Below are 12,073 nucleotides of genomic sequence, written 5' to 3'. Positions count from 1 at the left end.
TTTTCCATAGTTGTTTTATACTCTAATTACAATATACTCTAATTATTTCTGTAGTACAGACATCGGTACCAGGCACAGGGTCACGCTCATGTCACCATGCTCAGTCACCCGCGAGTTACCTTACTCTTCCCGCCCGCGGGTTTTCTCTTCCCGTCGATGAAGGAGAAGGGGCCAGCGCCATCTTAGGCACAGAACAGATTATGAATAAACATGTCTGGTGCCTCTATTTTCTGTATATTATATATTCCCGCTTTGAGACATATAACGTTCTCACAGAGAGAGTGAGAGTTCAAAGGGCATCACATCCAGAGACGAAAGCCAATCATCCCAAAAATGGGTAAAATGTACTTTTTCGTGGACGGTCCCCATGGATTCACTCTCTATTGCCTGGGCTAGAGGGCCTAAAACCCATCCCTTCGCAACGGAGACGGGGCAAAAAGACCCTGAGGCCCTCACAGATTCCCCCCAACATAAACATAGCTGTTTTCTGTAGCGCTATCATAATCATTCAGCTTATCGCCCCGACTCAGATCATAGAAGTATGTCGTGGCGACTTCCTTTTCCCAGTGCGTTCGCCTCAGCCAGTGCCAGAAGCATCGAAAACTGTTTCGCCGTGGCCCGCACTGAAAGGAACTTAAAACATGATAGGAATCAACACAACACAATTGTGAAAATAAGCAGCACAGTACCCATAACCATTGCATTATATTTAGCCAAGCCCCCCACCCGCCTAATTGACTCTTCAACCAATCATAGAACTGATGTTTAAAACCAGCATTCTGTTTAATCTCTTCCTTTATTTTTTTCAATTTATCCATCGCCTTAGCAGAATATCCTTCTGGCAAATGTTCTCCAGACAGTACACAGACACATCATTTTTTCTGCCAGTAACCAGTCTAACGCTTGTCTGTTTTGCCATGCCATTTTGCTGGTTGCATTCAATTGCTCCCCTAATGCGGAGAGGGCATCATCAGTGCAACTGATAAATCGCTGTTGACTACAACAAATATAATTTATCCATTCCGCATTTTTACTGACCCCAATAGCAGGGATTATCGATTCCCATCCAGCCGCAACTTCGTTCCTTGCCTTAGGTTCATTGCCAAGGAATGAGATTGGGTATACCCCTAGGCTGACCTATACTATCAATGCGAATTGCCGGGTCAGGGGTGTATTCTCTTTTGCTACGTTGCAAAGTCTGTTGTTGTGGTGTGTTCAATTCTATACTTGGGTATAAGGCAAACATCTTCAATAGCATAACATGTATCACGCTGGCTCTCACAGATACCTTTAACACAAGTCCTGATTACACTCGGGCAGTGCTGCGCGCATTGTGCCACATGCTGTTTTCGCCAATGGGTGCAGGTGGAGGAATTATATGGCAGAGGCATTATATGGTGTATTGGTCTCGCCCTGGCACACAGGTAGCAGCTTGTTCTGGCCATTATTGCTGCTGTATAGTTTGCCCATTGGTACCAATAGTTAGAGCGTGTCTGCAGCCATGCTAAGGAAGTAAATGTTGCACCTCTTTTAGCCCTCCTTCTCAGGTCTCGCAAAGCCCTGGTATTACCATGCCAGGTCTGTCATTTCTGCCAAATTGATGGTTTCAAAATCTGCACAGGAGTCGACAATCTCGTTATCACAGGGGTTAGGACCAGTCGTTCCCAAATCATCCCCATCCCCACTTTCTGGAGAAGGGTTATGCTCCACAGGCCCATCATTATCATTCTCCGAATAATCAGTGTGTCTGAAGATCTCACCTACTAGCTGGTTACAGTCTTGCGGCGGGGCAGTGATTCTCCGCTTTTTCTGCTGGTTTTCCACTACCCTTTCCCCACTCTCACTTACTGCGGGCTCAACACCAGGCTGTACCTGTGGAACAGCCTTGGTGCAGTGGTTAAGATGATGCCAGGTGGGCCATTCTTCCACCTGAACTGCGGTGGGCGATGCCTTCGTTACCGTAAAGGGCCTTTCCCTTATTGGCTCCTTCCACTTTTTTTGGACTGCCCTCACATAAACCTGGTCTCCAGGTTTAACAAGTCCTTCTTTCCGATCTGTCTTTGGCTCTTTTTGTTTTTCCTGTGTATAGATATACTTGTGTATCATAGTTAATTGTTGCATATACTGTTTTAGTTCCAATTCTAATTGTTCCAAACTAGGTCCTTTGTATGGGCCTCTCTATTTGGGCTCTGGCATGGGTCTGCCACTGAGCATCTCATGTGGGGTCAAGCACGTTTTATGATTAGTCTGCATGCGATAGCTCATCAGCGCTAATGGCAGGGTATCAACCCAGTTAAGCTTAGTGTTTGCACAGATCTTATTCAGCTTAGTTTTCAAAGTTCCATTAATTCCTTCCACCATACCTTGTGACTGGGGATAATATACACATCCAAATCTCTGTTTTAGCCTCAGAGCTGGCAATACCAATTTAAGAACTTTTTGGATAAACGCCGACCCATTGTCGGAACTGATCTCCGAAGGTATTCCAAATCTTGGAATTATTTCGTTTGTCAGAACACAGTTCCTGCTCCTAAATCTTAAGAGGGCACTGCTTCTACCCACCTACTAAATCTATCAATAACCACCAGCATGTATTCCTTTCCTCTTACTGCCTTTATCATATCCACATAGTCAATCACTAAATGTTTGAATGGTCCTTCGGGTACGGGTATATGACCTATAGGAGTCGTAATTCCTTTCCTAACGTTGTTTTGTGCACACACCTCATATTGCGAAAATATGTGATCAACCAACGCCTGTAAGTAGGGTGACCAGAAACCATCTTTTTTTATCTTTCTCATCACTTACCCCCTTGCACAATGATCTAGCCCATGTGCCCCTGAAATGAGTGTAGTCAACAAAGAGGTGGGTGTTACCAACAAACCGTCATCCGTGCTCCATAAGCCTTCCTGTTCCCGCTTGGATCCTATTCGTCTCCACATTGGCTGTTCTGCGAGATTTGCCTGACCTTGCATTTCATTTATGTCCTCCATTATGGGTCCTGGATTCAGACTCACCTGAGGTGCAATAACAGCCGAACAACATCCAGAGGTTTTCCTGGCTGCTTCATCCGCAGCCTGATTTCCCTTTGTCACCATGTAATTTCCTTTCCTATGCTCCTGGCACTTTATAATATCCAATGCTCTGGGTTTCATCATCGCTGTTATTAAATCTAGAATTTGCTGACAATGCTGTATAGGATCTCCATTGCTTTTCTTGAAACCTCTTTGTTTCCATACTGCTCCAAACAAATGACATACTCCATGAGCATATGATGAATCTGTATAGATATCAACTTTCTCACCCTCCATCATCTCACATGCTGCTGTCAGAGCCTTAATCTCTTCTAATTGGGCTGAACAGGTTTGTGGACATGCTTCCTGTTTAATTGTTTTAAATTGAGACTGATCCTGTTGCACCACCGAGAATCCTGCGTGATTCCCATAATGATCCCTGTAGAAAGAGCCATCCACAAACAAAATATTTTTATCTTCATTATCCAACGGTTCTGACTGTAAGTCCACTCTTAATTTAGCAAACATCATCGTCTCCCTCACACACTCATGGTACTCTCCTTCATAACCCAGTGGAACATAATCGGCGATGTTACTTGTGGTGCTCCTTTGTATAGTTATGTCTGGAAATATCAATAACATCAGAAACGCAACTATCCAAGCTGATGTCAGTACAAACTTTCCCTTTTGCCGGTAATTCTGCTACTTTATGATACGTGTACAAAATTACAGGATAACCCATGGTCACAGATGATGCTTTCTCATAAGCATAGTACAATGCTGCCAGTCCCTGGTAACAAGGCGGATATCCCTGGACCACCTCATCCAATTACGCACTGTAATATGCTATTGACTGTTTTATTATCCTTATGCCCGTCTCCTGTGTCAGCACTGCTGCAGCATAAACTTCCTGTCTGTTAGACACATAGAGGTGAAAATCCTTTTCATAATCAGGCACAGTTAGTGATGGGGCTGACTGCAATTCCTGCTTAAGGGTGTTAAATGCTATTTCTGCCTCCTCATTCCACTGCAGAACACACTTCGGGTCTGTATGTCCAATTTCCTTCATCATTTTCCTTAATGGCGTCACAATTTCAGCATATTCTCCAATCCAGTCTGAACTGTATCCTGCCATTCCAAAAAATGTCATCATCTGTCCTACTGTCTGAGGTGTGGGAGTCTTATTTATTGCCGGAATTTGATCCGGCGCTATCGACTTTGCCCCTTTAGATATTATTCTACCCAAATATTCTACTAGCCGTTGACAAAATTGCAGCTTCTTTCTGGATACTTTATGACCTCCATATGCCAATCTTTCCAATAAGGCCAAGGTATCCTGCTCACATTTTTCCTCACTTTCGGAGCAAACCAACAAATCATCTACATACTGTATCAGTGTACTTTCCAGTGGTATACGCTCTAGGTCTGCCTACAAAACCTGGTTAAAAATATGCGGTGAATGCTTAAATCCCTGCGGCATCCTAGTATAAGTATACTGATTACCTCTGTAAGTGAAAGCAAACAAATACTGACACTGCTTTGCCAGGGGAATGCTGTAAAAAGCCGAACACAAATCAATTACCGAAAACAAACTGCTTCCGGTGGAACATTAGTCAACAGCGTATGCGGGTTTGGGACTACAGCTGGCCAATCTTCCACTACCTCATTCATTGCTCGCTCCATTTGGACTTATCGGCTTTCAAGACAGGTAACAGTGGAGGATTACAAGGGCTATTCGTCTTCTCAAGCACTCCTACCTCAAGCAATCCCTGTATTGTTATCTCAATTCCCTCTGCGGCTTCTGGTGTCATAGGATATTGTGGCCTTTCAAGTAGAATCTTTCCCTGTTTTAATTTTATTTCTACTGGGCTTGCTGATCTTATTGTTCCTACATCTGTATCATGTTGTGACCATAAAATGGCTGGCAGTGCCTCCAGCCTTTTATCCTTCTTCTGGCTATCTTCCTCTACCATCAATGCCATATGTCATTGAGGAGTTACTTAGATCTCCTTGGGACCTCTGTCCATTTCTATATCTACTGCTATCTTAATATAGTCATTGTCCTCAGACATCTAGACCCTTGGTGTCACTGTCTGCCAATCAATAATTGTTCCCGCTTGCCCCACCATGGGCGCCAAATCTTTGAACTGGTATCCCTCATTAACTGACAACGTTACATGGGGTGCAGCTCCTGGCACCTTGTAACATTTTTCAGAAATGCATTCCGTTTTATTTGTAAGGCTGCTCCGGGCTTTGCTATTATTATTACCTTACCTTTTAAATGCTGCTGGGTATCTACTTCATTGCGCCATTGTCTCTCTCTATTTCTTTACACTCGGTGCCATCTAAAATCACTGTACAATGCAACTCAGTCTTGGGCGGCTGAGCTTTAGGTAATATTGCCAGAGTGCCGTCTGTCAACTTCCTCCAAGTTTTCCTGATCTGATCTTCTATGTCTCTAATCTAATACACATTCGCTCCTCTAGCTTCCGCCATCACCAGTTGAGTGCTTATTTTTCCCACGCTTAACCCATCCGGGGTGCATTCCAATTTCAATCCCAGTTTTAAAAGTGCATCTCTGCCTGACAAATTGATTGGAGTTCCTTTGGACACTAGAAGAGGCAAGACTATTTTGTTGTTCCCCATCCTTAAGCTCACTGGAGCTGTAAATCGTGTTTATTGTGCTTTTCCCGAGATCCCTACAGTTTTAACAAATTTTCCTGACATGGGAAGGTGGAAGGCGTATTGTGGTTGTACACCAGTGTACGCAGATCCAGTATCTGTCATAATTGCCCTTCTAAACTAATCTGAACAATAGATTCCTCTTCCGCCTCCCGTGTTACCATTGGGTACTGTCCCGTGCCACCCGGGTTCGCTGGGCACCCCTAGCACCTTCCATAGGGGTTCTCACGTCCGGTTGGACCTGCTGGGCTGATCCATGATTAAACTGTTGCTCTCTACGCATCAATTCCTGCTGAAACGTGGCCGGTCAGGGTTTGTACGGGCAGTCTCTCCTGAAGTGCCCTGGCTGATTACATCCCCAACACAATCGTCCTACCCCATTTCTACCTGCTTTTACACTGGCCCTTTTTGCCCTCTCTGTCCCCTTCCTTGGGAGCTCCAATCCTGTCTAGGCTGTTGTCTAAATTTGTTTTGCCGCTGATATGGCGTTTGAGGAAAGGCTCGCCCAAAGACGTTTATTGTTGGCATGGGACGTGCTAGCCCTTGTCTGGCAGTATAAGAGGCCCCTCCGGAGGTTGGCGCTTCGTTCATTTCGGTTGGCACAATCTGATCAATTGTTATCTGCAACATTTTTTACCTATTTCTTTTTCTTTCTTTTAAATCTCCACCAGCTGAATCTGTGTCAGTTTTCTTTGCACCTCCTCCTGCTGCTCAATCAGCCTTTTATTGTCTTTTTGGTGCTTTTCGACTGCATGGACTACGTGGTCCCTGAATTCTTTGTAGGACATTGACGTCATCCCTACCACCTCCTCGAGTCTGGACTTGATTTAGGGGGCATTGCATCCACGATAGCAGCCCTAAATATCGTGGTCATCAACTGATTACCCTCCACCTCTTGTCGGTTTCCAGGTTCCACTTTTTGAACTGGTTTTCTAAATAAGTACTGGGTTTTCATTATCTCCCAGTGGATCCCTTTTAAAAGCTTTGGGGTTCACTTTAGGTGGGTAAAAAGTTCTGAGGGCCTGGCATACCCTCCGTCTCACTGGGTCAAAATGATCACCATCAACCATTGGATATTCCGCCACATCTGTTAAGCCAGCCAAAAACATCAGTTCTCTCAGTTTTGAGGTCCCCACTGCCTTCACCAGTAGTGCCTCCAAGTTACCCACTGCCAATACTCGTCCTGTGATCTCGTCCTCAAAGGCTCTAATCTATTTTCCAGCTCCTTCATGTATGCTGGGTCGTGCATGTTTCAGCACTTCCAGGTCTTGGGTCCCCCAAGGAATGTACTGTACGTGTCCTCCTCCCTTTACCAGAACGGGGTATAATCCTTCTCCACTTTTTCCCATTCTCTGACTTTCTGTTTCCTCCTATGACTCTTCTTCAGTTCCTGATTCCTGTTCTGACTCCTCTTGAGATCCTGATCCCTCCTCCAACTCCTCTCTCTCTGATTATGCCTTGGTCCGTATCTCTTGCCCCATTGCTCCCTTGAAGCCACCCTTTCTCTCATAGTCCGTTTCTATCGGTACGTTTTCCAACATTAGTCCAACCGGAGTCAATTTTATCCTTCGCTATTCCTTATGCCTTTTTCCCTTCTCCCTTTTACGCTGGCATTTTCCTGACGCCACTGATATTCCTCAAACTCCTTTTGCAGCCTTATTCTTTGTAGTTCTTTAACTTCCTTTCCCAATTCCTTTCAATTCCATCCTTTCCCTTTCTCTCTGCAAGGTCTTCTTTCTCCTCTCTAAAGCAAACTACTCTTCTTCTAACTCCCACTTTTTTCCTCTGTCTGTCTTTTCCAATCCTCCCTGCTTTTTGCATCGTCATGCCACTCCATCTCCCCTTCTATTTCCAACGTTGTATTCACTACTGGGCATTGTTTCGGGTTTCCTTCATCTGGATAGGGAGGGTTTTTTTCTGCGACTCTTACATCTGTATGTAACGTTGACTTTTCCTCCTCTTCTTTCATAAGAAATTGTTTCTTTATTCTTTTCTACCACTGCCTGATATGTTTTCCTCACCCTTTCTTCGTCCGGCCTAAAAAAAAATTAGTATCTCTGTCTCCTGTTCTCTTTTTTGGTCTCTTTTTTGATTTGTCTTTTGGTTTGTAGTTTTTGATTAATCCATCCATTTTCTCACACAAGCTTACGTAAAAACATCCCTCATTTTGGCCACTTCGTTAAAAGATTTTTAGTTCTCTTTTCCCATTTTTCCGAAATTCTTTCGATATCTTTTTTTGGATACTGGAAACGTTCTGCTTAATATCTCAACTACAGTTCCTTTCCCCATCATGTTGTCTTAATAGGGTGTTTCTCCGAAATTCATAACTCACTTATTTGATAATTTCTTACTGGTATCACTACTTTTATTATACTACTTCTACGCCAAACCTTATAATTTTACTACCAAATCATCCAGCTTTCGCATTATTTAATTTTATTCAATTTATCAATTTATTCTTACCTCTTTTGTTCTGCCCGTGCAGACCCCTTCCTCGGGTGGTATCCGCAGAACTTCCCTTTAAACCTCGTCCGTTCAGACCCTTACGTTTCCTAAGGCGGTATCCACAAGAACTTTTTCTGCACTGCCCGTTCAGACCCTCGTTTCCCGCGAGGCGGTATCCACAGGGACTTACGAACACCACATGGACTTTCACTTTAATAAATTTCTATTGTCTTATCTCTACTCACCCCACCGCGCAGTTTTCGTGATCAATCCTCTGAATCTCCTTTAATTTCAATTTTTACCAGATTCTATGGATCGCAGAGACCCCTAGACAATCGTTCAACACTTCTGTGTCCCGGAGACCTCCCACACCTAACTGAGTTTTATTCCGAATTAATAGCGAAAATGTTCACCTTTTTGTCTGGGTCGTCACCCTTTACTCTTGTCGTATTGTGGGGGTCCCCGTAGGACTGGAAGCGTGCTTGATTTGTCGCTCTTTTCTTATGGGTCTCTTTCCGATCCTGCTCGCAGCGCCAGGTTTTTGTGGATTACTGAGATTCGATAATAATCAGGAGACGCAGAAGATTCTTCAGAAGCTAAAACCTTTATTTGCAAACATAGGCCTGTGACGGTCAGAGAGCTGGTCACTGAACACCCCTGCACAAAGTATTACAGCTCTTTTTATGGCCCCTTCCTAGTCCAGTTGGGATTATCAATCGTGTCAGTTTCAGCTACACAGCAACATTTGATTTATAGACCCTCGTTCCTCAATTCCCTGCAGTCTGCCATAATTGTCTTCTTATGTCTTTCTCTAATCTAATCACAACATATTTGTACCTTTCTACAGTTGTTCTCTAAGCTAATCACAATATATCCTAGTCATTTCTGCAGTATAAACATTTGTTACTAGGCACCGGGCCACTCTTAGGTCATTGTACTCAGTCACCCGTCAGTTACCTTACTCTTCCCGAGCGCTGGCTTTCCCTTCCCTTGGTAAAGAATGAGAAGTAGCCAGTCGCATCTAAGGCACAAAACAAATTAGAACTAAACATGTGTGTACAGCCTCTATTTTCTGTATATTCTATCGTGGCAGTGTGTCAGAGCATACTGAGGCGCTGGATTTCGGCTCCGTTCTCTGCGGCAAAGTGTGTTCGAGTTTTCACTTGCCAGTTTGGACAACCAGTCGTTGCAACGATCAGTATAAACTGTAACACGGTGTCTATTGCTAATCTTACCGATGTTTTGTGATTGCTGTTTCACACCTTCATGTTGCCTCCCATGTTGGCAAATCAAGTCAGTACCAACATTACGGAGGATGATTTCCTGCATTGTGATTGAGGAGGATTTCTCGATTGGAATGTGAGAAACCGACTGGGAAAAATGTTATTCGGATATAATACCGTGCACGGGGAAGTTATAATTAACTCCAATGAAGAGGTGCCTCGAAACTGTGATCAAAATGTGGTATGAATATCACAGTGAGTTCGAACATTGGTGTAGTTCAGATGACTGCAGGACTTTCAATCCAACAAAGAGGAAACTCTGAACGTTTAGTTGGCAGGTAGTCTGAGATGGATCGCGGAAATACACCGACTGATCCGGTTGTGAATGGAGAATAGTTATTGCTTGAAGATCGAAAGCCTGAATTCCAAAAGGCGATCCTCAGGAGAGAAAGGTGTAACATGAAACGTATGGAAGGTGGAATACCATGAAATATAGATGTAGTTAGGAACAGAATAATGCCGAAAGGAAACACTCACAAATTTCCTAAACAAGAAATGATCCTGAAGATTGGGAATGTTTTAGAATTCAGCAAAGTGTTACAAAGAAACTGGTCTGCAAAGCAATGGAAACATTGGGAGAAAACGCGAGAACTGTTGAAGCAAGCTACATGAGGATTAAAGTGCACGGACGAACAGTTGTCCAGTAGATTCAGTGATACGAAGCTTCATCGTGGTACTTTGCACGGATGGGTTAGGTCGCCACTTTGCCACGGTTGGGTGATTGGTCCATGCAATGTACTGACTGGTTCAACCAATTTTACTTCCACCCCTCGATATTTTTCCCACTGTCACGCAAGTGAACCGTTGGCGATTACAAGAACAGAAATTGACGATTAGACATGTGCACAAGAAACATTAACAAGGATCGAATTAATATCGAAATAACGTGAGGGATGGGCGACCGGTGTTTCTTTTCCTTTTGTCCTTTCTGTTATCAGTTCTAGGGCCTTAACGGCAAATTCAAGTGGAAATGGGAAACGGTTCCGATGGAACACGGAAGACACTTGGACAAGTGAGTGAAAGTGACAGAATAAGTTGCGACCTAAATATGATGTTTTGATAAATGTGAAAGATTTGCCGGAGCAAATTATGAACACAGATTTCCGCCGATGGGGAATCCACAACAAACATTTATCAAACCTGGTGAGGACTGATGGCAGGAGGCACTTGTCCACACACAAGTTATGGACTGTACTGTGAACTTACTTCCTCGCTGAGGCATCGGGTATCCGTTCCCCCAGACCAGCTCTGTCAAGTTAACCTCACCTTGAATTCCCATGTGGATCAACATGAATTGCAGTCTGGTTAGAGCCAAGCATGGAAGACCTTTTTCATCTCTGCTCTCAGATAATACAAACGGGAGACACTGGAACGCCACGAACGGCACTTGACAGGTTATATATTCGAAGGTATTCGGGTTTCAAAAGGTGATGGGAGAACGAAGCTTCCTCATCCTCTCATCCCACCCAACTTATCCTCCACAGTGTCAGCATTCCAGACGAATTTTCCAGTTGTCAGCAGGCCTGAATGATCACCCAACAAGACATCAACGAGAAGAACCGCAGCTGCCTCCAAGACACGTGTGCAAAGGTCCACTGCAGCGACCTCGGAGATATCCACCGATGATTGGAGCTGGTGGACAGATAGGAGGATACCTGGTCGGCGAGAGGTGACTCATATCTGGTTGAAAACTTCAAACCTACATTCAAAGATCACTACCTTATTAATAACCAACAACTAACTCCCGCCACAGTGTGTTGGGCTCCTTCAGTGAGGTCCGTGCCAAATCTGTGCCCTCCTGCACTTTTCTAACAAATGCCAAATGAATCTGGAGGAAGAACAGCCATGAATATTTTCAATACGTTCTGCTTTTATACCCCACCTGTGAAATTGGGACATTCATCACGTTCGTTGATCGTTTCCGATTGTCCACCGGCTGCGATGATTATGCATTTCTGGGACGCTTTATCCGTGTTCCTGTCCTCCAAATCTGTGAGCTAACCTGTTCCATTAAATGCATTCATTTTCTTGACCCACCGATGTTCAGTAAAGTTCAGCAGCGGCTCGTTGGTCTAGGGGTATGATTCTCGCTTAGGGACGTATTTGGGCTGATGTGCGAGAGGTCCCGGGTTCAAATCCCGGACGAGCCCTGTTTTATTTCAGAAACACCGATTTTCTCCGTGGTTCTTATCACTGTCGCAAGGTAATTGACCCATAATTGAGCAAGACAGGAGATGTGTTATGAGATGCAGAAGCTTTGTCTGCGTGGTGAGCCTGTGGAAAATGATGGATTTCCATGTTGATGGGCGTTGTTGGCACTGATGTGGAAGAGCCCGAAATAGAGAAGTGAAGCGAACACCTCTTACTTTGTTTTGGGCCAGGACACGAGTGGATCGAAGTTGCAGATAATTTAACCGACACTGACGGAAATTGTGTCCCAACCGCGAATTCAACGCCCTCGCTCACACTGGTCACTTTATTGTGTCGTCACTTTGGGATTGAAAGAGCTGGAATTTTAACTCTGACCTCAGTTTCTGCTGCCCCAGATTTTGTGTCGTAATCCTGACTTTCTGACATCACTTGACGGATGTGATTATTAGTTATAAGTCGACACTGAGAGGCTTGTTGGGGAATTCCACAAGGAAGAAT

General features: G+C 44.2%; 1 non-coding gene across 1 annotated transcript; it reads left to right on the top strand.

Moving 5' to 3' along the window:
- Window positions 1-11,485: 11,485 nt before the first annotated feature.
- On the top strand, window positions 11,486-11,574 carry trnap-agg (transfer RNA proline (anticodon AGG)). The gene is given in 2 exon segments: window positions 11,486-11,521; window positions 11,539-11,574. It is a non-coding gene; the product is annotated as a tRNA-Pro (tRNA).
- The last annotated feature ends 499 nt before the right edge of the window (window positions 11,575-12,073 follow it).

Source organism: Pristis pectinata, chromosome 29 (assembly GCF_009764475.1).
Source record: "Pristis pectinata isolate sPriPec2 chromosome 29, sPriPec2.1.pri, whole genome shotgun sequence".
NCBI lineage: Eukaryota > Metazoa > Chordata > Chondrichthyes > Rhinopristiformes > Pristidae > Pristis > Pristis pectinata.
This window is presented reverse-complemented; position numbering and strand designations above follow the sequence as displayed.